Source organism: Manis pentadactyla, chromosome 2, assembly GCF_030020395.1.
Source record: "Manis pentadactyla isolate mManPen7 chromosome 2, mManPen7.hap1, whole genome shotgun sequence".
Lineage (NCBI taxonomy): Eukaryota > Metazoa > Chordata > Mammalia > Pholidota > Manidae > Manis > Manis pentadactyla.
This window is the reverse complement of record NC_080020.1, coordinates 53,076,537-53,104,522: the sequence shown is the minus strand read 5'-3', so window position 1 is coordinate 53,104,522 and position 27,986 is coordinate 53,076,537.

The following is a 27,986-nucleotide window of genomic DNA, read 5'->3' as shown; positions in this document are numbered from 1 at the left end:
ATTTCTTATACCTTTATAACGGGAGGAGGCAGTTTTGCAACTTGGAACAAAGTGCCCATCAGAGTCAGGCTCCTGCCCTCCCACAGAGGCTGGGGGGTTTGAGATGCTACTTCCCTTGGTATTCCCATTTCAAAGAGATGGCTCCCAGTTTCTTGAGAAAGACATTTTTGGGTTATCAAGTTGACAAAAGGTCTCCCGGCTTTCAGAAGGTTTTTACATACATTGCAAAGTGAGGAGGAAGTACTTACACTGAGCAAAAGGAAGAGGGGAAACTCCTCCCTTATTTTCAACAGGAAGCATTAAGCCTTTTGTTTTGAATTTGTATTGGTCCTTACACAGAGAATTAATTTAGGAATTCCAAAGGTGAACAATTTTCAACTCAGCCTGCCTTTGCAGTTTATTTTTTCATACTGACTTGTGAGGGCTTCTCCTAATGAAGGGTAATGTCATACCCTGCGCATTTACTTTCACAGTATTTCTTCAGTCTTCTAGTTTCATGGAATGTTTTACTACACATAAACACCGAAACTCCTTACCCCCTCCCCGCCCAGAAAGCTAGGGGGCTAGCTGCAGTGAAATTACATTTGACTGACATGGTTAAAGTCTAAAAATTCATTATGTAAGCAAACAAGGGCTAGCAAATAGAAAATTTGCTTGGGTATTGAGAATTGTCAGAACAGCTGATGGTGGTCATGGTCCCATTTTTTAAACTTGATAATGTTTTCCACATTTTAATCTCAGCATCCTTCAAGTCCCAGGACAAGGCAGGTTCTCAGTAAACTTTGGCCACCTTGGTGGTGGTGGACTGGTGCAAAGACAGAACACTGGCCCTAGAGAGAGAGATGAGTGTCATGTCAGGGTCAACAGAATCCTCCGCAGAGTCCCCCAGATAATTAGCTTCATGAATATCCATGTCTCTGCATTTTCCTCTCTTCTCTGCCAGCCCTTGTGGTAATATCGAAAAAGCACTTTTAACACACACTTAAATTTAATGAACATAAAGCATTGTTACTTAAGCTGGCTGAGCTTCCTGCCTATATTCTGCCGAATTCTAGAACTTCTGTTTTATACATCTGGTCTGTAGTAGCTGCATTAGGGAGGCACCTTTCTGTTCTCCCTCCCCCAACTGAAGGCATGTCTTCCTGATATTGGGCTTGGTTCTCCACATCTCTGGGGTGAGTACATTTGCTGATAGTTGTAGGTGGTCGTAGTGGTGGATCTAGCTTGCTTATTTTTCCATGTGATCACCATCATCTTTCTCACTTTCCCCAGATGCTTTTCCTTTGCTGTTTAGGGCCTATTCTCACCTCCTTTGTGACCCCTCACCCCATCCCAGGAAGCCCCTGAAGGCTTCTTTCTTGCATCAGTTCTCTGATAACCAGCTTTCTCTACATGATCCATCTCTATCATAGCCATGCATGCAAGACATGCTTTTCACAATGTAAAGGCATTTAGGAACTGAAGTCACCTGGAGGTAATCACTGATGTGAACTATGACACAGCAGGTTTCTTCCTCCTCCAAGAAGTCTTCAAGTGTGTACTTGTGTTTTTCTAGATTCAACCAGTAGGGTGTTGATAATTAATTTAATCTTATTAGCAGTCATGAAAAAGGAAGTGATTTCTCACTTTGTGGAGGCACAAACTCTTTTGAACTGTTGAGAAGGAGGAGTTCCCCAAAGGACACGAGAGGGCACCATTTAGTACAAGGAAACTCCAATCCAGTCGGAGCTGCTGTAGTAGTTAGTTAGGAAAGACTAAGGTGACAGCCATGCCTCAAACATTTAGTCAGTTGGTTATTTGGCATTATGCCACTTAAATGTACAGATGATGGATTTCTTTTTTAAATCACTTGACCACATCATCACTATGTTTTGGCATTTTGCCCATAACCTCAATCTGCAGAGCTTTTAAAGGGAGCTCTCTACTGCTATCCCCTGGGGAACGGATGAACGTCTCGCAGTTAGGAGGCAATGCTGTTTCTACCACTAAGCTGGTAGGTTTGGGTATATTGGATAATTTTAGTAAGTTAATTAATATGGGTGCATCAGTTTTCTCTTCTGTAAACCACAAGTCAAGTTGATTATAAGATCTGTAAATACGGAGCTGCCTAATTGTCAAGGAAAATCTCAGGGCTCTGTGAATAACTTTGCATAAAGCCATGCATTTGACTTCTATGCAGTTTTCATTTTGACTTCTCGTGTACTCTCTAACTCACAGATTCAGGTGATTTACAAGGCGTTCCGTGTCATCCCTATGAATTAACACACCTTTATACTCTTCTTGTTCCAAGACTTAGGAGAGCCTTCTCTTTTGGAATCCAAGAAGGGCATTCTTCATGAGGATAATTAAAAGTTGTTGTCCTCACCCAACAAAACAGGCTTTAATCAAAAAGTTGAATGTGGAGAAGTTGAATAAATCAGGTACAAACCGGAATGTGGATCTGGAAGATCAAAGTGGAAATTAACCTCTGCTGGTCCCTGGAAGAGCAAATTGTTTTATTGACTTTTGTTCAACATAATTCTTATTTTGCCTCACAGGGGTTTTTATTCTTTGCACTTAAAAAAAATGAAATTTGATGATCTATATGGAAGGGAACAAAGAACTTTGACTAACATAGCCTGTCCTGCTAGAAGCAGAAGAAACTTTGATATTGTACTTTGTAATTACAGGGGAGACTTCCTCGGCCTCCTGGGTAAAGTCAGCTGCTGCTTTTCCTTTCAGAAAGCAGGCAATGGTGTCAGTGAGGAAGCAAGAACATCTCAGTCTTCCTGAACCGGGAGCCTTAGAAGCTCATAGCAGGAGGAATTGCCTGGGCAATGTGTGTCCCTGCCCAGGCGCGAGCCTTCTGGGTACCAGCAGAGACATGGTGAATCCTTCTCTTGAGAATGTCTGAGGAACACAGCAGGGCCGGGAGAAGCCTCGTTCACCACTTACACAGCCCCAGGGAACAAACGGCAGTGCTTTGCCCAGTAGTTATGTGAGATGAAGGGAGCCTCAGAGTCAAACGAAGCTGTATTATTCAGCTTCCCTCATTCACTCTAAAGGCATCCTACTCTGTAGGTCATGTATGAATTTCTCCTCTTTACAGTAGTGAAGCACAGTAGCCCACCGTCATCAGTGCTTTATAAACTGTGACTAATCCCCTACGTAGTCTCTCTCCCCCTCTTTTTTCCTGTTCCTTTTCTCTAGTGTTCAGACTTTTTGTATTGCCGGATATTTAGCTGCTACTTTTCTGTACTATTTTTTAAAAAAATCACTTGAGACAATGGCATACTGTGAGGTTAGGATTAATAGGGTCATCAGGAAAGCCTGCTCTCCAAAGCCTTTAGATTGTTTTAAAATATTTTGCTTGAAAACAGCAACAGATAAATCGGAAGCTCTCCTTTCCAGAAGTGGCAGCAGGGTGCATTTTCAGGGTCGTGAAAGCTATTGCCAACCCAAAATAGTGGTGGGCTCATAAATGTTGAGCATATCATGGTAATGAATGTGGCAAGGGCAGACATAGCCAGGGTGTGTTTTTTTAATCATGCATCATTTAGTGCAAAGATGACTCTTGGATGTTTTGGCAAATTAATTTGTATGGCACTTCCGAGAAGGGAAGAGCAGCTGGGCTCGAGCCCACAGAGCTACACAAGCTGTATCTGCTACTAAAGTCGGTGCTGCCACTGCCTCTTAATGGAAGCAGAAATGGAACCGTAAGGCACACAGAATTTGCTTTCCATCCAGGGTCTGGGCTGAATCCATGCTGGCCTTCTCTAGTCCATGACCCGGCCGCATGCCCATTGCGCTGTGTCAGCAGTTTCTGGGCAGCAACCAAGCAACCATTCCCAAGAGTTGTCCTCTACACTTTAAAAATCAGTCACAAGGACAACTTCTTTAAAATTTGATTAAATATGTACTCCTGGATATTGGATGTTTATGCAGTTCACACGTAACTCCTCCCCTATCACTCGTTTGCATGTGGTATTTTGTATGGTCCTATGTGAAAGGTCTTACATGGTCAAGCTGTTTTCTAGGTGTTGATTTAAAGACACATGGTCTGAAAGAACTGCATTTGAAAGAAGTTAGCAATTTAGTTACTCTTCTAAGAAAGCATCAGATGGGAAGTGGAAGGAGAGGGAGTTACAAGTTAATGAACACATAAACATGATAAAATTCTTCCCCAGTCTTTGTCTTTCCAGTAGCCTCTACACTAATGGCTGCTGTTAGGCCAAACTTCATCAAGTCCCATTTCTCATGTGAACTATACACCAACACAGCCAGCACACTTGGGCTACCACTTTTCCTACATCACCTTCCCTTTTTGTTCAGTTGCCATTTAATACCTTCTTTTTTTAAAATCAGAAATAAATCTTTTTTGATGCAAACCCTCTTTCCCTGAATTTTGCCAGTTCTGCCCCTTAACTATGGCCAGACTTCCGCAACACAGAATCTCAGGAACTGTCTCTGCTTCTCTGTTTGGAGGGTAGGGGAGTGGGAGAAGCCACATGGAAAAAAACAGAATTTTATTAGCAGGTGAGAAGAAGGAAGGCTGGAAATACTCATATTTTAATAATTTTTTAATGGCTACAGTCATGTCCCTGGGTACACATGAACTTCTTCTCAAAATACATAAGAAAATCATAATATTTTCCGCTTTTCAGAGTGGACTGGGGCACCAGGTATAGATGAAGCCTAGGGTTAGCTTCAGGTATTTTGTAATGGTGAGATGTGTCTACTGAGGCCTTACGGACTTGAGCTGAGTTGGTGTTGAGAGTGAGGAAGAATAAAATCTTTTTTGTATCACTTAATACTATAATTTCATATTTTGACTGATGAATAGCTCTATCTTCATACGTAAGAGTATAACATTTCAAATTACTTATAGTTAAGCCTCTGTGTTTGGTTATTTGGTTGCTGAATGCTTTCAAGGACTAAAGAGTCCTTTAAAAGGATATCAGGCCTGTGTTTCATGATTTGACCCTTTCCAATGGCCTTTGTGGTGATGGTGGTGATGTTACAATGAAGATGATGAGAATCCTAACACGTGAGACAGGGGCAATGGACTTAGACAGAGTAGGGCGAGGGCCTCCGGAAAAAACAAAGCAAGGTAATCCATTGTGGGGTTTGCTTTGGCCTGCTGGCATACCCAGCTTGTTTTTCTGACTTTACCCAGGGGCTGCTTTTCTTCCTCCAGCCCTAAAATTATTTGCAACCTGGGCAATGTAGCAAGCAAGCTCAAAACAATGTAGTAGAAACAGGAAGGATTCCATCTTGGAAATAAGATTGCATTTTAAAACCCAGTTATTTAAAAAGTAAGTTTCTTAATATACTCTAACAAAAAGACTAACTCAGCCCACCTTGGGAGCAAAGCAGGCAGTCTTGAGGGATATGCTCCCAGACCAGGAGCTGCTATCCTGGGAGGAAATCAGAGCATAAATTTCTTGTAAATAACCAGGAAGACTAGTAAGAAACTTAATGTCTCTCTTCAAAGATAAACATTTTGGAACCACTTAGCAGGTGTACATCCCTAGCCGTTTGTCTCTGAACTGCCTATAAAACCCCTAGGCAATGCACCACTCCGGGGCTCTCTTGTCCCCTCCTGGCATGAGCCAGGAGCTTTGTCATTTCACTTTATCTCTAAATAAAAGCCACTGCCTTGCTCTTCTACCTTGAGTGTTTGCGAAGTTCATTCTTTGACTCCTTGAACAAGAACTCCGGCATCACATGGAGAGCTTAGTTTGTGCCAGTTGTGTTCCACAACTTTACATGTATTAATTAATTTAGTCTTCATAACACCCTCATTAGGTAGACATGCTTAATATTTCCATTTTCATGTAAGGAAGCAGAGGCCCAGAGAAGTTAAGTAAAGTGAAGTGGGCTTGTTGCCAGGCCACTTGCATCGACTGAGCACAACCTGTGCCTAGATGTATAGCCTTTGATAAATGGCCAAACAGAACTTAGCCTAGGGCTGCCTGTCATGGGCTGTCAGCCAGTTTGCCACCTCTGCTACACATTTATCTCTATTAGAAACACAGATTGGAAAGTTGCCGCTGGCTTCTGATGTCAGATAATGCGCTATCCAACTCCACATTAATAAATAAGGACAGCAAATAGAATTGCTGCTTTTGGCCTATCTGTGACAGACAGACTATGGCCCTTAGGGCACCTATTTTCCGAACAAATTAAAGAAATTTCTATAGAATTATGGTTAGCAGTTTTCAGCTCTGAGCATCTGCTATTTTGTGCCCAGTATTGTGTGAGGCAGCCATGATGGAAAGCATAAAAGAATGAAAAATACTATTACAAGTTTTAGAGTGGCTGTAATTTTTTAGGGGGAAACCTGGAAATTGCTAATGAATAGTAAATAGTCAAGTAGTGTTCAAGGTGTGCAGTTCAGGTAAGGAGTATTAGAGGAGCTAACTGCACAGCGAAGACCAGGCCTAACAGGTGGTGCATGTGGCTGCTCCAAGATTGCTATCATCCACTAGTCCTGGGAAACAGAAATTGCTATTCCATTTTCACCATCCTCAAAACCTTGAAATATGACATGACTTTCAGCACTGGGTCAAAAATTGGCCAGTAATACTTTCCCACACTGACTTCAGATTCATAGATGTACAGGTGCGTGTTAGAATCAGCACTGAAAGGTGTAGTATGGCCTCCAGAAGTGGCTTTGCTACTTGTTGGGAAGCTTGTATCATTGTTCATCATTGGTCCTGAAATGGCCAATGACATGGCTTGGCCTAAATGGCTGAACCATTCATTCATTCAGTACTTTCTAATTTGAAGTTTCTACTATATGCCAGGTTCTCTGCTAGCTTTCTGAAATATTTCAAATTCTAGGAAGGTAAAGCCCAGAATTTAGTGTCAGGAAATCTGGATTATAACTCTGGGCTATCGCCTTAATTCATACTGAGACCAAATGAAAGTCAGTTTACCTACTTTGGCTTCAACTACACATTTGTGAATGAGAAACTGGCTACATCTGTTGTTTATAAACTGTGCTCCGTGGACTTCTGTGGTTTCCTTCTGAGGGTGGTGTGGGAATATTCTAGAGCAGTGGGTCTCAATCAAGGGCAATTTTTCCCCTCCTACAGGACATTTTGCTGATGTCTGAGGAATGTGTTTGCTCTTGGTGTTTAGAGGCTAGAGGCCATGGATGTTCCTAACGATCCCACAGTACATGGGGTAGCCTCCACAACAAAGAATTATGCAGCCCCAAATGCTAAGGGAAATCTTACATAGAGAAATCCTGCTGTGGACGATGTGTATGAGCCTGAGATTGTGCGGCCATTCCCCTAACTATTAGGGGCATATCCAGAGCATATCCACTTTTACCTGCTAGGTGTAGAGGCATAAATTTGACAGATAACAAACAAATGAGCAAACTTTAATTTTCTTTATTTTTTATAATTGAGCTTAAATTATATCTTAATTCCCCCACTCTTGCTCTCAGTGGATTCAAACTTTACACTAAGGTATTTCAAGATTCTGCTCCTTTCTTTCCATCTCTCCAGCTCTGAATCTACCTCTGTGGCTTTGAAGTCATCTGGCATTGGGGGCAGTGGAGGTCTAGTCCACTGCCACCTTTTATCCTATACTCTTGTCTGTAGCTATGAACCTCTCCCCACTAGTCTTCAGCTACCAGAATTTTTTTTTAAAGATTTAATTTGTTTAGAGCAATTTATAGTTCACAACATAATTGAGCAGATGGTACAGAGATTTCCTGTATACACCATCCCCACACATGCATAGTCTCCCCTATTATCAATGTCCCTCACTAGAGTGATACAGTTGTTATATTTATGAACCTACACTGACATATTATAATCACCCTAAGTCCATAGTTTACTTTAGGGTTCATTCTATAGATTTAGTGGTATACATTCTATAGGTTTAGACAAATGCCTGATGTCATGTATCCATTATTATGGTATATGGAGTAGTTTCACAGTCTTAGAAATCGTCATTGCTCCACGTGTTCATCCCTCTATCCCCCACTGCCCCCCAACCCTCGCAGCCACTGACCTTTTTACTGTCTCCATAGTTTTGTGGTTTTCAGAACACTGTATCATTGGAATCATATGATATGTAGCCTTCTCAGATTGACTTCTTTCACTCAGTAACATTTATTTAAGATTCCTCCATGTCTTCTCATGGCATGACAGCTCATTTCTTTTCAGTACTGAATAATATTCCATTCTCTAGATGTACCAGTTTATTTATCTGTTCATCTACTGAAGGACATGTTTTGACAATTGTGAATAAAGATGCTGTAAACATCCCTGCGCAGGTTTTTGTGTAACATAAGTTTTCAACCCAAGTCGTCAATTTTTATCTTTGCTGCTCTTCTCCCTGACCTGCTGTAACCACCAGCTCATGGGCCTTACAGCATCCACAAGAGAATGCTCTAGTCACAACTGCAGAGATGCTTCTGGCTCACTCCCCTGGCCACTGTGTTCCTACTGAGGGGTCACTGGGAATTCAAACTTTCTCCCTAACTCAATGGGCTGTGGAGCCTCAGGGTAGGGCTCTCTCAGACCCTTTGTGCCTCCATCTGACCTCCTGCCATTTCTACTAAGTTGTGGTCCCATGCTGGACAGGGAGACTTCTCTGTAAGGCTCTCTGGCACACCTCATCAGAATCTGAGAAGTGGGCTTTATTTCTCTTCAGTACCCCCTGTCCCAATCCTATCTCAAATTTCTTTGCAGAGATCCCCACCAGCAGCTAGCTCTATTGTTATCATCTTCTCTATTTTTTTCCTCCTTCCAGTTGGTTAAAATTTATCTCTTTGTAAGAGTGGAAAATGGGTTCTACATAATCTGGCATTTTTTCTAACCTTACTCTATATAGTATAAAATTAATGCTCTTATTTTTATCAAAACTTCCCTTTCAATAAATGCTTTCTTCTTTCAAAATCCTTGCTCCTGAAATAGAAAAACTTTGTCTTTTAAGCTATTAAGTCTGCCATGAATTTCAAAATCTTAAATAGAAGAATTGACTTCTTTGTAACACAGCAGTGTCTGGCATTCTGTAATGATTTGGAATGCCATGAATTCAATGGGGCTTCAAGATTAAAAGTTATAGTTTCAATGTACTTTTAAAATGTGATCAGCTGCTTAAAAAGGAAGAGAAGGAAAAAGAGAAAGATGGGAAGAAGGAAGGAAAATGGAAGGAAGGATTGAAAAGCCCTGGGTAGATCGTTTCTATTATTATTCTTTCATCATAAAGTGATCTGAATGTGTGAAAAGCCTGCATCTGTTATCTGTTCCTATGACTCTCCTTCCTTGATGTATAATTTTCTTCCCTTAAAGAGACCAGGAGAAGAGAGGCCTCTGAAGTTGCTATAAGGAAAAAAGGAGATCCACCCAGAATTTTTCCTTTGAAACTCATTGTTAGTGGGAAAGCAGTATTGGTTAATTGGAAACATTTCACATACACATTCCTAAATACTCCTCATATTATTCCTACCCAGTATTTGCTTCTGAACACCTAGAAATATTCAGAGATAGCAAACATTTTTTTCTAAATGGGAAATACAGTTTTCCAATTTAGGGACTAGGGAATCAATCACTCTCACTCTCTCTGTTTCCCCAAAACTCTGTTTTTATCATCTATCTATCATTATATATCTATCTATCCAAGTTTTAGGATAGGTAGCAATTTCTGCCTATTATTTAGGAGACTAGATTTAAATCCCTAATGGCAAGGCCAGAGTTTATTTGAAAGGCATCATTGTGTGCCATTCATTCATTTGAAGAATATTTACTGAATGTGCATTCTGTGGATAAACTCCTTGACCTAGTCCAGTACCGAGAAGACTAGATCTTGGTCCTGCCTTGTTTATCAACTAGTGATATGGTTTTTAAAAAAGCCTCTTAATCTTTATGTGGCTCAATTCTTTCTTCTTTGAAGTTGAGGGCTATTCCTATGGTTTTATTTTAATGGTTAGAAATATGTAGCTTTTTCTCCCACTAACCACCCTTGGCATATACAGCTTTCTTAGAATCAAATGAAAGCATGAATTTCTACATTTAATGATTTAAACTATGATTGAGTAGCCAGTCAGTGCTATTTTACTTACCTTGCCTTATTTAGCAATTATTTAATAAACTGCACATCAAGTAATAATTACTAATCTAATGAATGTAAGCCATTGGCAACCCAAAACTAAAATCCATTTTGACCACAAATAAATTTTGTATTTCAGATAAAGTTTAAACTATAACATGCAAATTTTTATTCAAAATAACCTGACAAATAAGACACTTCAGCTGAAAACAAAGTAAGGCCAATTTTATGCTCCCTTTTCTTTCCATTTAATTCCCTGAGTTTGGGAAAAATGTAATCAACGGAGGGTCATGTTGAAAGCTAACACATTTATCTGGTGGGTCAGGTTTCTGATTAAAGAAGCAACATTGAACTTTTAGTTAGGAAAACGTTCTGGGAAACACAGCTATTCAGACACGTTGCATCTGCTACTGGAATAATTTATTATGAAATTCATTCATTTAAAAGAAGGTAGGTAATTAGATTTTCAACTCAAAGCTTTGCTATCTGGTGGGAGCTAACATTTTAAATTAAGGGGATTTTTGGAAGGGCACATTTATATAAGGGTTACTATAGGGTCCCAAGGAAAAATCACCTCCCTACAATTGCTAAATCTCATAGCATGCTATCAAAATGCTTCCCTGGAGGGTCTCCATCTACATTAATGCCCATCTTCCCACCTTTTCTTGAAAAATAGGCTATTTTTGTTATCAATGTTGAATGATAATTCTCTGGGTTCATTTACCTTTGAATTGGAGTAGCTGATAACTCTGCTATCAGCTGACTGTGTAACTTATTTTCCCTGAAGGTTCTGGCTTAAGATAAGACTTTACTGGCAGCCTCATCTCCAGATGGAATATATGCTTGTGTTTAATAAAAGTGTGCATGTGTACCCATGTATGTGAGAGGCAGAGAGAGTGCAGGAGGAGGGCAATGTAAATCTTGCAACAGATCCCATTCTTATCCTCCCCCCAGTCTGATAGATGGATTGCAGTCTGATCCAAGTGCTGGCTGTACACTGGGTGATTACGGAATGCTGGGTAAGACGTTCAGTCATCCTCTTTCCTTGCCAAGGTGTTTGGTAAGGACAGTGATGGGCTCCAAAGCAGATTCTGTTGCTCTTAGTCAACATGTACTGAGAGACTAGTCCAGTACATTTTCTGCAAACATGAACAAGCCATGATTTTTGCCCTTTAGACCTCACATGGCTTTAACATGAATATATAAATAAAAATAACTCTGTCATCAACCACTATCATCTGAAATTTCATTCATAGCAGATAGTGCTATGGAGTTTCTGTTATTACAGATTCATTATTGGCTGGAGTTGTATCTAGATCCCTATCACCTAGTAGAAGGGATGCAGTGGAAGAATATGATACTCCACTTGGTCACTTAGATGCTTTTGCTTTAGATTCTGTTCTCAAGAAGGTCTCTGAATGCCCAAGTATTTAAGGTGAACACATCAAATATCAGCTTTTAAACTAATAAGATCTCTGGAAGAATCTGGCTGCAATTCTTCTTCCTAAGTGTTCATTTATTCAGAAAAAGCACAGAAGACAGTTTATGGACCATTTGAAGCATACCCAGATCTGTTTAATGAAGAGAGGCAGTTGGAGCATGTTTCAGTTGTAAAAAGAGGAAATTAATAAGAGATGTAGATAATCATTGCTTCTATGGCAGCCAGTTTGCAATACAGGTACTGCCTCCCACTGAGGTTTACACAGCAAGATAACTCAGCTGCTGACTGTCTTGTGTTTTTTTGGAAGAGGCCTGTCACAGTGCAATGTGATGAGGATGTATCAAAGCACCATCCACTCCCACAGGTCAAAATATTCAAATTCCTTGTATTTATGTAGCACCTGGCTCCAGGCACCTCACAGTGCCGACACACTACATTACTCCCTGATGACATTTCACGAGACCCTGAAGGGGCTGGGTGACCACTGTGCAAATCCAGCCATCACTGCATACTCCAGTGTGGAAACAGAACAGTGCTTGGAAATCCAGCCCCAAGTTTGGATGTTAAGAGCAATGCTGCAAGATAAATTGAAGACAAGAAGGCTTGGACTGGCCGGCAGAAAGGGCTTTGTCTCTAGAGCAACACTGTACCTAAAATTAGGTTCAGGGAGAGAGTGGTCATGGCTGATAATATTTTTTAAATGGCTGGGAATTATTTATTACTATTATTAAGAAATAAAGTAAGAGACCACTTATCAAGAGAAAGATTGACTCATTGGTTGGATCTAACCATCTTTGTTTCCTATGTGTCAGGGGCTCATGAACACACAGTAAAAGAACAATGTTTATTTAAATGTGTATCATGCCACAGTTCTACTTGTGGGAGAGAGCTGTAACAGAGCAGGGGAAATGTGTGGTTCTGGGAACATCATACACGTCCAAGTTATCTGGGAACTGGCAGACCTCCCAGTTCAGCAATCTAACACATTTATTGGGGGTAATGCAATACACCTCTATGTCAAAGGGACATATATTCAATCTCTCTCACCATATTTTATGAATATATCAGTGTTTTCTCTGGCTGTGCTATGAAACATATGGGGTCCTCAGAGACCAGAAAAACATGTGTGGCTATGACTTCCACTTAACAGTAATGTCCCTGGTATAGATGCTTATTTATAGCCAACTAGTGATGTTGAGGATGCCACCTGCCCCAGCCCCTCTTCCTGACATCTTTCGGGTACGTGGGCTAAAGGCAATGATTCCTTCTCTTCTGTTGTTATCTTGGCCTGACAGTTACAGGCAGAATGGTAATCATCTTATTTTCATACATGAGAAAACCCAACAAAACCTTCCAGAACCAGGTCATACTTAGGACACTGATTACCATATTGAATACCTTGCCAATACATTGTCATCACTGTCAGAATGAAGGAAAGGAGGGAAATTAATAACTGTGGGACATCATGACAAGTGGGAAGATATTTCAGTTCTTTTTTTTGCCATACTTGGAATGAATGAAATGCAGTAGACCCAAGATCATCTGAGACTAGACAGTTGTGACTCTTGCCCCAGGCTCAGGACTTTAATGAAAGCCCCTCTAGTCTCCATGGGGAGAGGAGTGCCTTGGGGACCAAGGAAACATGTCCACTTAAAACCACCTCTCACTTGTAGACCACATTCTAGGTACCCACAGCCTGGTATGAATTGGCCCTGGATCCACTTCCACTGATTTTGTGTGCCTTTTTCTCAGACTTATGTAGACCTGAGGACAGGGTGCAGTTGTTTCAGGGGTGTGCTGCTGGAGCTTGGATTTTGGTTTGCATGTCCCAGGTATGTTTGTGAGGTCCCTCCCCATGCAATCATGAGTGGAAGTTAGATGAGGGAATAGGTGTCCTGTGAGCTGGGGGCCTCTACTTGTACTCCTGCCCTGTACCTGGCAAATAATGAGGTATGGATCTGTGTAGACATAATGCCAAATAATCTCAGTTACCACTGCTTTTTCTACCAATACACCCCCAAAGTGAATCTTAGGCTTCTGGCTGCAGAAACAAATTTTTATTTTTCCTTGAATTGCTACAAAGCACTGGCCCTCTTCCTTTCTGTTAAAACCCAAAGGCCAACTTCAGATTACATTCTACTTTTTCTATCTTCTCAAGTCTTTGTAGGGACAAAGAATGCCAAAGGCAGCACACATATACTCAATAAAGAAAGTAATTTTGGAAATAACAGTCTGCACAAATGGAAAAGGTGATTAGGTAAGATGCCACTAGGCATGATTTTAATGCTCAGGGTGAAATTATGTTGAGGGATACTTTTGTGTGTGTAACCGATTTCCCCCTTCCCTGTTTTATTCCATGCTTCTTGTAAATGATTTTCATATCCTGTTTTCCATAAGTGATTTCATTTCTTTCTGTATGGCAAGTGTGAGGCTGGTAAGGCCCAATATCAGCAGGACTTGGAGATGATTAGAGAGCAGGTTTTGTGGGATTGGAGCACCGAGCATAATTTCAGAGAGGCTACCCCGGCCCGTTCTCTTCCCAATATAACACTTCTCTTGGTCTCTAGCTTATGCCTTAGGAAGGGGAGGGAATGGCAAAGGAATAAGAAATGGAAGGCACTGGGAACTTGGGAGAAGAAGGAATGAGAGTCCGTGAAGAGGTGAAAGGCACAGAAGGGAGATGTTAACCAAATTTGGTATTTTATAAATATCTCCTGAGTTTTTTTCTGTCAAGAGGTTTTGATTATTGATGCAGTCTCCTTATTTGCTTTTGGCTTATTCAGGTTTTCTTTTTCTTCATGTTTCAGTCTTGATAAGTTGTTTCTAGGAATTAATCATTTCTTGTAGGTTCTCCAATTTGTTGGTGTACAATTGTTCACAAGTAGTCTCAGCATTACCCTGATATCAACACCAGACAAAGATATTACAAGAAAAAAATATATAGGCCAATATCCCTGACAAACATAGGTGCAAAAAGTCCTCAACAAAATGCTACCAAACAGAATACGACAACAAATTAAAGGACCAAAGACCATGACAAAGTGGGATTTAATCCTGGGATATCAGTGTGGCTCAGTATATGCAAACCAGTTAATGTAATACACCATGGTAGCTGAATGAAGGAAAACAAATAGAATGAAGGATAAAAATCACATGATCATCTTAATAGATGCAGAAAAGGCTTTTGGATACAGTTTCACACACTTTCATGATAAAAACTAGCTATAGAAGGAACTTGCCTCAATATAATGAAGCCCGTATATGAAAATCCCCAATTAACATCTTACTCAATGGTGAAAATTTTAAGTTTTCCTCTACAATCAGGAAAAAGGCAAGGGTGCTCTCTCACCACTTCTGTTAAACATACTACTGGAAGCTGTATCAAGAGCAGTTAGGCAAGAAAAAGAAATAAAAGACATCCAAATAAGAACATAAATAGTAAACTTATCACTGTTTGCAGATGACATGACCTTATATATATAGAAAACCCTAAAGACTCCACAAAAATAAAAACTGTTAGAATTCAGTGAATTCCTGGGATATAAAACCAACATACAAAAATCAGTTGTATTTCTATACACTAACAATGAATTATCTAAAAAGGAAATTAAGAAAGTAATCCCATTTACAATAGTACCAAAAAAAATAAAATATTTAACAATAAACTTAATCAAGGAGGTGAGAGATTTGTACATTGAAACAAAGCACTGATGAAAAATTTAAATAAATACATAAATAAATGGAAAGACAGCCTATGTTCATGAATTGAAAGACTTAATGTTATTAAAATGTCTATGCTACCCAAAGACATCTACAGATTCAATGCGATACTTATCAAAATCCCAATGGCATTTTTTACAGAAATAGAAAAACAATCCTGAAATCCCTATTTTTGGAAACATATTTAGGAAACAAAATCCTCAAATAGCCAAAGCAGTCTTGAAACAGGACAAAGGTAGAAGCATAAACACAGAAATATAGACCAATGGAACACACTAGAGAGTCCAGAAATAAACCCATGCCTATGCAGTCAACTGATCTTCAACAAAGGGAAAAGGATAGTCTCTTTACCACATGGTGTTGGGAACACTGAATATTCGTATGTGAAAGAATGAATGAAATTAGACACTTTTTTTTACATCATACACAAAAATCAATTCAATATGGATGAAAAATATGAACATAAAAACTGAAACTGTGTAATTCCTAGAAGAAAACAAGGGGGATAACTTCATGACATTGACCTAGGCACTCTGGGAGAACATGAAGGGCATTCTCTTTACTGAAGCATTAGGAAATAATTGGTCTATCGACACCAAAAGCACAAACAACAAAAGCAAAAGTAGTGGGATTATGTCAAACTTAAATACTTCTGCAAAGAAAAGGAAATAATCAACAGAGTAAAAAGGTAACCTGTGAAATGAGAGAAAATATTTGTAGACCATGTATCTGGTAAAGGGTTGCTATCCAAAATATATAAGGAATTCCTACAACTACAACTCAATAGCTAAAAAACAACTAATCTGATTTTAAAAATGGGCAAAGAACTTGAATAGACATTTCCCAAAGACATACAAATGGCCAACATGTATATGGGAAAAATGCTCAGCATTACTCATCAGGGAAATGCAAATCAAAACCGCAATGAGATACCACATCATAGGATGTTAGAATAAATATTATCCAAAAGAAATAAACAAGTTTTGGTGAGGGTGTAGAGAAATTGGAACTCTTACACACTGTTGGTGGGAATGTAAAATGGTATAGTCACTATGGAAAATAATATGGAGATTTCTCAAAAAATAAAAAATAGAACTACATATGATCCAGCAACCCCACTTCTGAGTATATATTAAAATCAGGATCTCAAAGAGGTATCTACATTCCCATGTCATTTGCAAAATTATTCATAATAGCCAAGATATGAAAACCACCTAAATGTCCGTTGGTGGATGAACACATACAGAAAAGGTGTCAAATACATACAATGCAAATTATTCAGCCTGAGAAAAAGAAGGAAATCCTGCCATATGAGACAATGTGGATGAATGTGGAGGACATTACACTAAATGAAATAAGCTTGCCACAGAAGGACAAATGCTGCATGATTCCACCTATATGAGGCATTTAAAATAGTTAAATTCATAGAATCACAATAGAATGATGGTTTCCAGGAACTTAGAGAAGCTTGGGAGTAGCTATTCAATGAATATAAACTTTTAGTTATACAAAATGAATTAGTTCTAGAGATTTGCTATACAACACTGAGTCTATATTTAACAATTCTGCATTGTGCACTTCAAAATTTGTTAAACAGTTACTTCATAAGTGTTTTTACCACAATAATAAAGAGAAAAGTTTACTTACAAACAATAAATATATTTCATTATTTGTGAAGAAGTAGCTTATAAAGGACATTATTGGGATAAGTAGCAAATTTCAAATATGGGTAGTGAATTATAAAACAGTATTGTATCCAAATTAGATTTTCTGATTTTAGTAATTTCATAGTGCTTATGTAAGAGAATGTCCTTGTTTTTGGAAAATACATATTGAAGTATTTTGGGGCTAAGTGCATGATGTCTGCAATTTCCTATCAAATGGCAAATGATTCATTAAAAAATAATATGCATGAAGATGTGTTTATGTAGAGAAAGAGAAACATTAAATGATAAATAAGGCAAAGGTTGCTGAATCTGGGTAAAAGTTGTATTTGAGTTCTTTATAACGTTCATGCAAACTTAATGTGCTTTTGGAATTATATCAAAATAAAAAACTAAATACAAAAATACACTTCTAAAAAAAAGAGAAAATGGCCTTGATATTCTCTATCATTAGGAGACTGAAAAGTAAGCAAGGAGAGGATACTAGAGGTGTTTGAGCAACACATGTGATATATAATCAGAGAAAGCTGAGTTCATTGAACTGAGTGTGCCATTTGGCATTCAGACTATAATGTTTTGCCTTAAACACTTGGTAGAGGCTTGAAGTTTGCTGAATTGGCTGATCTAAACCTGTACCCAAAGTTGGCTTATGGTTAATGGGGTTAAAATGCTAGCACTTCAGTCTTGCATTCTGAAGAGGTAGGAGTCTGGTGCTTCAGGAAATGAGAATGTTGGAATGGATTTATATGCAACCTGCTCAGCCACTCCCAATCACACACAGTGGGAAAGAATGGAGGGCACTCTCTTCATTAAAGCTTTAGGAGCTTATTGGCAAGGAGCACACCACTATCCTTGAAGACCTCTGAAGACCGGATATATTGGCAGGGCATTTCAGTGGAACTTAAATGAGAATAATGTCATATGGAGTTGTAGAGAACAGGTCGTGATGCAACTAATACAATAAAATCATGTTTACAATGGTAATTAGAGGATTTAACCTGTAGGAATTTCTGGCAATGGCTCTTTAGAAATGAAATAGATGGACAGTAACATCTACTAATATATGCTCCTTGAAATATACAGCAAAAAAAGAAATAGGTTGGCTGGAGAGAAAACAAAGTTGAATTACTTTAAGTGGGATTTATCCATTGCTCAAGTCAGTGAATATGCAGAGTCCCTTGAGTTAAGGGGAGGTAAGGTCTCTTTCAGGAGTGACCATGTAACAAACCCACAAGCCTTCTCCCAATGTTCCTGAGTCCGTTTTCTAAGGTGAGTGTGTGTGGCAGAGAATGGAACTGAGGCTTTCTAGGGTTTGTTGGATGCTGGCTCTGAATTTAGAATGATCCTCAGAGACCCAAAATGACACAGTCATTCACAAGTCATAGTAGAAGCTGGTTCACAAGTCATAGTAGAAGCTAGTTCACAAGTCAGGTTATATAGCATCCTGGACAGTGTCTGTCTGTCTAAAGGTATGTCCAGTGGGAGCATGAACCCATGTTCAGGTTATTTTCCCAGTTGAAAAACATATAGTATACATAGCAGTTGGAAAAACTTCCATATTGGCTTCCTGATTTGTGGGTTGAAAGAGAAAAAAGCACAGGTCTAGTTAACAGATTTATCTATATAGTATGTAGGCTCCAGCAACAGGAGTTTGGCTGCTGCACTACAGTCCCACTCAGGGGGACTGTAGAGACCTTGGAGAACAGAGATTCTCTGTGTGAGCTGAAGTTTTCATAGAACATCTGGTTGTGTATTTTATGTGGAAAAAGACACAGCTTTAAAAGCAGAACTACAGTGACTTGTGGCAGTAGCTAAAGGGCTGGCTGACTGATCAGGGCCTTGGAAATCACAAAGTTGAACAATTGGTGGTAAGGTTGTCTGAGAAAGGGGCATATGAATGGATCTCTCAGAATGGGTGCAGCAGGTGAGGATGCTCATGTTCCGCATAATGTCCATCAGAGATGAACAAGATGTCCTTTCTCCTGGATGCCTAACCACCTGCTTCCCTTCCAGTGAATCCAAGAACAATGTATCTAAGGTGGCAGGGATGGAAGCTGTGTGTGGGTTCAAATCTGTGATCTTCCCCACAACAGGCTACTCTCACTCCTGACTGCCCAAACCACCTACCACACAGACCAACTGAACTCCTGACAGGGCACCAACTTCAAGGGACAACTAGCTGGCTTTCATAGTGGCTGACACACTTTTCATCTGGAAAATGGATAAGAGTAGATAAGAGGGTAAAAAAGGGTGGACCTTGCTAGATATCTTCGGATTGCACTCAGATCCTCAACTCACCATCCTGGGCCCTGTCTCAGAACACTATGGATTCCTGTCTGGTTTGGCCATTGGCAGTCTCTGTACGATTATGTTAGCCTGCCTGTATCCTTCAACTGGGAGTGGCCTCTTTTACACAACTCTACTATTTTGGGTGCTAGTCACTCCTCTCTCTTCTTGTTACTGCACTAGCCTTTGTGGTTTTTCCACAGTGACCCACAGCTTTGTAAATAGCATTTTGACCTTCCTTGGTATATCCCAATGTGAATATGCTTTCTGTTTCTTGTTGGGTCCCTAGCTGATACAGTTGCTTAATGCCACAAAACACTGATGTACGGAGTGAATGAAAATCCCATGTACATTTACCTCCTTTCAACTCTGTGCTGTCATTACAATGATAACTGACCTTCTGAATCATCAAAAGATTTAATTACATGTGGTGGAAGTTGAAAATGTGAAACATTTTATGATACCCTTTATTTAATACATGTGATATTATTTTAATGCTATGATAAACTTTAAAAATATTTGGTAACAATTTAAAGGCTGAAGAAACAAGGCTAGAAATATTAAAAGACTTGGCAAACATGTTGAAGTAGTAGCAGAAATGTGATCAGAATCTGTACTTTTCTCATAATATCATCTGTTTTTTGACTTGTGTGGTATCAGAAGTGTGGTATACTCATTTATCCTCATTATCAAGGTTTTTCCATAAATAATTTAGTTCAGTGTGCCCTATCTTTGTGGATATAGCACAATTAATTTATATAGTCAGTTACTGGAGATGACTTCACAGAACCTTGGACAAATGTGGTGAGTTTTAGACTGTAATTTTATATTTATTTATCTTTCACGTTATACACTGAACTTCTTGAAGTCTGGACTTTGATTTTTATTTCTATGTACTTGATGCTTAGTACACAGTCCATCACTTGGTATCCACTACTTAATAGATTTGCTTAATAAAATAAATATCCATCACTAGCTGGGTAAAAAGTTAAGTAAGTCTTTTCTAAATGGCCTGAATATCTTTCCCTGTGTATCTTTGAATAATCTAAAATCTTTTAAATTGGTTTCTCTGGACCTGCAGAATATGAAGCCAGGAGCCTATGCTTTTATAAAATGTCTTTTTTATCTTCAAAGTTTAGAGCACACAGCTGCAGTTGGCATTGTTTTATAACCAGGAGCATATCTTCTTATTTAAGTTCCTCCTTGTTCCCCAGGAGCCTTCTATAACTTCACTATCAGCTCTGTAATTATAGAATCAGAAAGCACGTTTTTGAAATTCAGAACTTATTCTTCAGGTGGTCTGTCGGGACATCTTCAGGAATTTATGTCTGATGAGATTTATTGATGGAACCCCTTCTATCTTCATAGACAGACCCAGAGCCTGGCCAGGGCTATGTAGTCAGTGTTCTTGGTCAAGGACGCTAGTGAATAAAGGCTGAGGAACTTGAGGGAGCCCCCTGAGGATACATGTTCTAGAGATTGACCCAAGCCAAGGTCATTTGCAGCCTGTCTCTGTAAGCTGGCAGGGACACCCAAGCCCAAGGAGGGTCATTAGAACAGCGATGTGATACCGAATACAGCTCAGGTCACCTAATTATTGAACTTCATCACCAGGCCTTCCTTCTGTTTTCAAATGAAAGGGAATAAAATTAACACTCTAGCTCCTCTGAGCTGAGCTGCCAGATGCAATTCCCCTTAGTGACCTCATGTATTGAATCCACACAAGAACGTGTGTGTGAACATGTGGGAAGAAGTGTACATTATTAAATTAAAATCCTAAGAATCCAAGAGGCCAGAAGAAGAAAAAGGTTTTTTTTAAATCTTTTTTCCCAATAGTCTCTGCACTGCCTCGAACAATAAGTAATCATGGTGTGTCTCCTCAAGGCAGCTGCTTAACGTCTTTATGTTTCTGCAGAGTTCCTGGATAAAGGATTTGCTCATTCTTCTTAGTTTTCACTTTCAGCTATTCAGTTGCTTCCTCGGTGAAAAGGAAAATGACAATTTCTACGAAATTGCTTAGTCCTTTGACTTCTTTATTTTCTTAGCCTAGCGCTATTTTGGAGTTAGGGAACTGAGAGTGGTAGAGAGTGGAGGACATAAAGAGAGTAAAAGACAAGCATCTCCAGTCCTGTTGGAATATAAACACTGTCAGGTAAGTAGGTATCCATGCCTGGAGAAAACTAAATGACTGAATATTTACCAAAGGGGTAAGAAAAGGGTATGAAGAATCAACAAGAGGGAGAACTTGTTTCTGCTTTAACATTTGATCACAAGATCTGTCAATCTGTGGTTTATATCCACTAGAGTTTTGTACACCCTTCCCGTGGCATTTTGGGGGTATGAAAGGAATGCTAATCTTACATAGAATTGATACCTACAACTCAAATAATCAGGACAAATTGCTTCCTTATTTACATCTACTGCTTCTGCTTGGTTTGTTGCTACAATTTCCGGTAGCCAAAGGAATTGGGGAAATTAGAAATAGGATGCACTTTTGTGTTGGAAATGAGGGGAAGGTGAAGAATGGAAGGAGAAGCTTCCATGGCAGCCGGTCTGGGACACTTTATTTTGTGTTCTACTTTCCAGAGACATCTTTGTCTGGTATTTTCTCCTCATGTCCACAGCCATGCACAGTAGAAAATTGTAAACAAGAGGCTGTTTACATCTTCTCTGGGGATTTGGGCTTTCCTTAAAATACCAATGGTGTCAGGGCAATAGGTAGTGCTGGCACAGATACTAGGCTGGTTGCTATTAATAGAGAAGCAATTAGGTCGATGTGTAGTTAAATAACCCGGTGTGTTTAAAGTATAATCTTAGAAAATGTCCCTGCCCCAAAGAGAGCATAGTGAGTGAGTTAGGGAGTGACTTCCTTTGCACACATCCCAGGGGCTGTCAGACAGTCAGTGGGCAAAGAGCTTGTTCAGTCCTCTGTGGTTTGCAGAAAATGGCTGTGATGTCATTACCCGGCAAGCGAGAATGTTAACTGTGAATGAGTCAAGAATCGACACATCACTCAGCTCAACCAGGTAGAATCTGTGATCTCTAGAGACTCATACATCCTAGACACAATTTCTCTCTTTGCTGTAAATCAGTCACTATGCGCAACTGTGTTAACTCATCCAGGTCCCCAGAGAAAGGGGGCAGTGGTAAAAGTGTGTCAGTTGAGCTTCACAGAATGCCTGTCTTTCAGGGAGTGAGTATTGTTTAAGGGAGAATTAGGCCATTCTTTCATACAATAAATAATTCGTGGTCCTCTGCTGTCCTCTACCTATTCTTTCTATTTCATTTTTTATTCACCTTTCTTTCGCTCCAACATTTACTGAGAACCAACCTTGTCAGGCCACTATGCTCTAGTTACAGGGTATATAAGGATGAATGTGGTCTAGATGGAACCCTCCATTTGCCATTTCTGAACTCCAAACCACACACCTGCTTCTTTTGCATCTAGAGTGCTTACTCTCAACTGTGTGGATGGTCAGTCCTGAAGCAGCCCACAAATTGTATGTCTGTGAGTGTGTATATGCAGAGGAGACCCATGGCTTTCATCACGTTTGCACATGGGCCTAGGAGATGAATGTTTTAAAATTATAATTATTGCTTCTGGTAATTTGAGTAGATATGAGGCTGTGTTTGATTAAATTGGCAGATTTTAGGCATCAGATTATACCTAGAAGCCAAAATTTGATAAACTTCAAGGCCAAGGGAACACCCCAAACAGTTGTGTAAGAGTCTTTAACTTCTGCAAAGCAGAATCTTGTTTGCACATTTCATCAGGCATCTGGACTTTGTATAAGAAGTGATTGCTCAATACATTACACATATAAATACTGCAAAACAAAAAGAATTTAATTCACCATCAGCCACTGATCTACTTTTTACAAATCTAGCTATTTTTGTTCTTTGTATAACTTTACTTTGACTTCTTAGAAACTAGGATGTCCTCTAGAATATGGGAAATGTTTTTGCTTCATTTTTACCATTGTAGGGATATTTACGGCTGCAATTTATTTTAACTCCTTAAAATGTCATGTATTTAAAATTGTACAGTATAAATAATTGATGTACTTTGGAAGGACAATTAGAAAATTACTGAATTAGGTACTTTGCTATTACAAAGAATAACCATTGTTGACTTAATGGAAAAAGAGCTCACAACTTATAAAATGTTTTAAATTTTATCTAGCACTTTTACTGTCATTATCTTATTAAGCTTCATGACAACCCTATTAGGGAAACACTACTATCCCTGTATCACAAACATGAAAACTGGTGCTTAACTACCATCTACCTTCTTTGAAATTGCTAGCTATGTTTGAATAGCAAATAATGAACATGGCAGATGTGTAGGAAGCTCTCTTATTCATGAAATCAAAATATAACATTTGCTAATTGTTTTATCTTACATATTCAATGTATATGGTTTTAGTGCATGAAAAATCATGAGTTTTCAATAGTTGTGTGAACACAATCTTTGACTAACCAATTTGTAGTCAATGTTACTTGTTGAGGACATGTACGTTTTCATGTCTGTTCTGTTAGATCAGAATGTTTCTAAAGGCAGCAGTTACCTAACTCAGTGCCACAGAGTAGATAAAAATGTTAGTAGTGTTTTATAAGAAATAAACTGTTAATACCTGGCTACCATTTGCCAGGCTTCACATTCATGGATATGAACTTGTGAGAACAAGCTTTTGTGGTGGAAATTATTTCAGTGTGGAAATTGGCATATGGAAAGCTGTACAACTTGTCAAAAGTTAGCGTATGGGATGTCCACCTGGGATTCCAATTTAAGTCTTTTTGATTTGAAAACTCATCCCATTACCCATAGTACTCTTCTAGGAACAAATTTGGAGGAAATGCTGAAAAGGGAAGTTAATTGCTGTGACTGTCAAATTAGTTATGTGTCTGCTGGGTCACATGTTCTCTGGGACACCAATAATGGAAAGTTGGTGCCAACTGACACTGACAGAAGCTGACAAAAGACACGCCTGCTGCTGATTTGTTTTCCCATTTGTTCCCAGAGAGTTGATTTAATGGCCACACAGTCACTATCCAAATGCAAGAAACTGTTTAGGGTCACTCAAAATAAATAGCACTACTGGTTCTGACTGGAGGTAAGCAGAATAAAGTTGGCAAGTATCTCTACTTCTGTTCTTTGCTTCTCAAAGGCATCAACACAAAGACATTGAAGCCCCAGTGAATTTCACCACTACCTCCTAAGAGGATTATTGTTGGCAGAGGGGGTGACACTGGAACATCACTTGAATGACCTTGAATGATTTTTTGAGGTTTGGCAGTCTCTGAATGTCCTTTAGATGACTTAGTGTGCGTTGTCTAGGTAATGTTAATAAACACAGACACATGCCATATAAAAAGAGCTAACATTCACTAAACACTGAATGCCTTGGGATATGTTATATTTATGATCTCTAATCTTGATGTTGAATCCATAAGGCATTATCATCCAAATTTTACAAGGGAAGAAGCTGAGTCTAATGAAAATTAAGTACATTCCCTAGACCTGTGCGGTATTTTAGTCTAGTGCATTGCCTCAGACTCGGAGAGCATTGTCTGGTGCAGACACAGGTACATACACATAAATGTACCTGTTGTTAATGTCAGGGGCAGAACACCTTAATTTATGCTCCAACCTTTTGTTAGAATTGCTTGTTGAGTAAGCAGGAGTATTACATAATAAAAGCAATTTCTATTTTTTCAATCAATTTTTAAATAACTAGTTTGTCTGAATCCATAGTAGGTTGGCCAAAAATGTCATTGCCAAATTACAGTGATGCATTTGACAGAAAATTGAAGAAGAGATGAATTATTTTAATAAAAAAGTAACCTCTCCATGACAAGTGATTTTTTTCTTAAAGGGCAGGGAGCATGAGGGATATTTGTGCCCTGCCTTCTCTGTGGCTCCCACTGAAATGTCAGGGCTTATGTGACAGTTATAGTGAGCTAATGTACTACAGATGCTATGACAGAACCTATAAGTACATTTTCCCCTTTTATCTCTTGAGAAAGAGAAATATAGGCAACTTTTGTGCATGAAATCAGGTAACAGAGTGAAACTTTGTTCCAGAAATCTGAACATAGAGAGAAAGCATTTGATGCTAAGTGTTGGAAAGGTTTTTAATTTTCAGGGACAAAAGGTTTTTAATTTTATATAAAAAAGGTTTTTAATTTTATACCAGGGACAAAACTGAAGGAAAAAATCATGAGCAAGGTAGAAAGGAAGAGGGTGCAGTTTTGTCTATAGTGGGTAAAAGAAGAGTTTGGTCATTTAATGTGTTAGCATCACCAAAGGGACAAACTGCCTGGTTACCTGAGCACATACCATTTATTTCCTTTGCTTGTTTGGTTTGCTATGGAAAGATATCTCTTTCCAATGTGTGCCATGGATTCTCTGAGCTCAAATGAACAGGGGCCAGACTGATAAACCCAAGGATGTGAAGAGGTAAGATAGGAAGGGGTGTGGGGCTAATGCAGCAGGGAGCGGGAACAAGCAGCGAGTGGGCCCTCTCTGCCTCACTGCTCAGGCTCCTGTTCTGCATAGAGAAGATCATTGCCACCCCACAAGTGGGACAGCTGTGAGCTAGTGGCCCTACTAGTTAACCCACCTTACTAGGTGGCTGCTGTCTGTAGGAGGGCTAATTTGAGTATTATTTCTTGATACGAATATGAAAACAACACGACAACAAAAGACTCATCCAAGTGGCACCTGATTCTGTGGCGTGTATCTCTCTTTTTCAAAATAATCCTTGTATGCTTCCTACAGCTTAGACATACAAATAAATATAAGGAGAAGATGTAGTGGTTCTTGGGAGTAAATTATAATGACTGCTACCACATATGGAATACCAGACACAGTGCCTATAGTATCTCACTCAATCTTCGCAACATTCTAATGAGACAGCTGTTATCATATAACATCATCTGGATCATCTGGTGGGTGAGTGTGAGCTTTGGGGTCCACCGTGCAGTGACCTTCGGTAAGTGACTTTCCTTCTCTAAACCTCGGTTTCCTCCTCTGTGACATGGGGAAGAGCAGCAGCTGCCTGGCAGAGTCAGCCTGTGAAACACTTAGCTCAATGCCTGGCGCTGGAAACTGTTCAATATTAGTTTTTATTAGAAGTTTAGAAAGGTTAAGCACTTAGTCAAGGTCACAAAGTGTGGCAGAGGAGAGATTCATATCCAATTTTGAAAAGGCTCCAAAACCGCTCTTTCTGCTGCCCCACAAATCATACTCATTTCTTTGTCTTTAAAAATAAGGCTGTTTCTTCTGAAAACCAAATCCCACATGCAGAGCCACGTTGGAGATGGAGAGATGCTTTCACAGGGTCCAAAATTCCAGGATCTAGATTAGACACCTGATGCTGTACTTGGCCACAGTGCCACCCGGAAAGAAAGAAAAAGGAAGAAAGAGACAAAAAGAAAGAGAAGGAGGGAGAGAGAAAGGAAGGAAACCCCTGCCTGTAAGAGTTCATCCTGAACAAACAAATCCTGTCCTTGGGCTCAAGAACTCATTAAATGTGGCTTAAAAGGAATAACCCAGAGCAGAGCCCTCTCAACCAGGCAGAAGCCTTAAGAGTATTAGTCATGTGACTCTTACAGCTGAAACTGATGGAAACCACCTTGGGCAAAAAAGGGAGTTTGTTGAAACGTTCTTAGGGTAAATCCTGTGTTCACATGTAGAGTTGAAAGGGGGCAGTGTACTGCTGTTTGCGGGCAACAGCTCCACCTGGATAATCAAGTGACACCACTACTCCTTCGGGTCATTTCACATCTCAGCTTCAGTCTGTATTTCAGCTTTCTTACTATTTTAGAAAACAGACTTGCAGAGTATTTCAGCTTTCTTACTATTTCAGAAAACAGACTTGCAGAGAACATGGCTGCTGACATGACAGTTTCCAAGTTTCGTGCCTTGCAGCTTGCAACTTTCTCCACCACAGAGTCTAACTAACTTCCTTAGGCACCATCCCACATACCAGGGAAGAGCTCCAACTGGCTCCATGAGGCCCAGGGGCAAGGCCTGTGGGATGTGCCGGGCCCTTGAGAGCCGCTTGGAAATGAGGAGGAGCCGCTGCCCAGACAAGGAGGGTGTCTGCATGAACTGCTCTCCAGCCGCCTCAGGAGGCCGCAAAACAGAAGGTCGTTTGTTTCCAGAACAGAATCACCTAAGGGTGAACTCAGCATTTGTGAGGCCTTTATACATGTTTCAAATATGTATGTGTGAAACTCTTTTCTAGGGAAACTTGAGACACCGTAATATTGTTGAAAAGATTTTCCTAAAATGCACAACGGTCAGACTAACCATGCTAATTCCATTTTGTAATAATTTTTTCTTCTGAGTGGATAGTAGAATTCTACAGGAAGCTAGGATGTTTAGAGAGAGACGGGGCTTTAACTGTGGTAAAAAGCACAGTTAGATCTTTTTCAAACATGCCATCGAGATTTCAAATCCCAAACTGGATCAATCCAATAACATAGTTCCTGATGTTTTCTATTTATTTGAAAGCACATGCAAATAACCCTTGATTTTCTCCTTTCTTTTTCTTTCTGTTCTTGTTTACTTCCTATTACTAATTACCTGTATTATGGAGGCACAAACCGGTGTCTTCCAGAGCCTCAATTTACTCCAAATCTGTTGTATTTTTAAATGAACTTCCTTCTAACTAAAGAAATGAAGTTGTATGTAGTTCCTTCTTTTCCTCTTCCTCTTAGATGTGGCCATTTCCCGCAAAGTGTGTTTTTATCCTTTTTCCTCTCTCCTTTGGTAATAGTATTCTCTCCCATTGTCTCAATTATTATATTGATGA